This window comes from Saccopteryx leptura, chromosome 8, assembly GCF_036850995.1.
Source record: "Saccopteryx leptura isolate mSacLep1 chromosome 8, mSacLep1_pri_phased_curated, whole genome shotgun sequence".
In the NCBI taxonomy this organism is placed as follows: domain Eukaryota; kingdom Metazoa; phylum Chordata; class Mammalia; order Chiroptera; family Emballonuridae; genus Saccopteryx; species Saccopteryx leptura.
In genome coordinates, this window is record NC_089510.1 from 18891294 (window position 1) to 18892815 (window position 1522).

General features: G+C 40.5%; 1 non-coding gene across 1 annotated transcript; it reads right to left on the bottom strand.

Annotated features, from left to right (window-relative positions):
* Nucleotides 1-976: 976 nt before the first annotated feature.
* On the bottom strand, nucleotides 977-1052 carry TRNAN-GUU (transfer RNA asparagine (anticodon GUU)). Its single transcript has one exon. It is a non-coding gene; the product is annotated as a tRNA-Asn (tRNA).
* Between the last annotated feature and the right edge of the window lie 470 nt (nucleotides 1053-1522).

A 1522-nucleotide genomic window follows, 5' to 3' on the forward strand; every position in this document is an offset into this window, starting at 1 on the left:
TTAGTTGCTTTTTTCAGACTTTCATCAATATGGTATGTACTCTGAGAACTCTTTTTCAACAGTATGTATTAGGTACAGAAAGAATGATCTCCCAATCGCTGGTTCACAGACATCTGGCTGCCTTCTCACTGAGTTCTCACGTGGCCCTTTCTTAGTGCCTGAGCAGAGAGATAGAGAGCGCCCCCTGGTGTCTCTTCACAGGAGGCTTTCTATTCTAGTGGACCAGGGCTCTCCCTGTATGACTTCATCTACCTGAATTATTTCTGTATAGGCTTTATCTCTAAAGTCAGCCACACTGAGAATTAGGTCACCAATACGAGTTTTAGGGGACACAAACATCTAGTTCAGAACAAATATGAAATGGATAGTAATGAAAATCGAGCAAACCATTCATTTGATGTGAAAGATAAAGTACTGTACTAAATAATTCTCTGAAACATACAAACAGCAAACAGAATCTATCAGACTGATTTTTTTTCATGGCCTGCTTATCTTAGAATGGTTTATATATTTTTTAAAAGTTTTAAAAAAATAAAGAAGAAAGCATTTTGTGACATGTAAAAATTATATGAAACTCGTATTTGAGTGTTCATAAATAAAACTATATTTGAAAACACTGTATTTGTTTATTCACATACTGTCTGTATATATTTGGTAGTGCAGCAGGGTTGAATTTTTTTTTTTTGTATTTTTCTGAAGCTACAATAGAAACGGGGAGGCAGTCAGACAGACTCCCGCATGCGCCCGACCGGGATCCACCCGGCACGCCCACCAGGGGGTGATGCTCTGCCCATCGAGGCGTGTCGCTCTGTCGTGACCAGAGTCACTCTAGTGCCTGAGGCAGAGGCCAAGGAGCCATCCCCAGTGCCTGGGCCATCTTTTGCTCCAATGGAGCCTCGGCTGCCGGAGGGGAAGAGAGAGACAGAGAGGAAGGAGAGGGGTAGGGGTGGAGAAGCAGATGGGCGCTTCTCCTTTGTGCCCTGGCCGGGAATCGAACCCAGGACTTCCGCACAACAGGCCGACGCTCTACCACTGAGCAAACCGGCCAGGGCCTAGGGTTGAGTAATTTCAACAGAGAATATGCAAGGTGCTCTCATCACCTCACACTGGTGCTCAGCTCACTACAAAACATCAGAGATACAGCTGTGAAAAGACAATCTCAAGTGCCATGAGTAGCATCATGTCACAATATTTTATTATTATTTTACAAGTGTGTCCATCAACTCAAAACAAAGTAAAACAAGAAAATGCAACTTTGAATGTCATATTTTTAAAGTCGTAGTGGAGTGTCTTATTTTATTATCAAATTTAATAGCATTAGATTCCTGAAAAGATTACAATAATCCATACAAGATAGGTAGTTATAATTAAACACCGCTGCCCTTTTTTTTTTTTCCCTGAGGATATAGGACCCAACAGCATTGTGTTGATAGCATAGTTGTGCTAAAAGTCAACATTCTCAAGCATTCATTAAAATATTATCAATAGAAAATAAATGGTAAGATAAATTAGAAAATTTTAA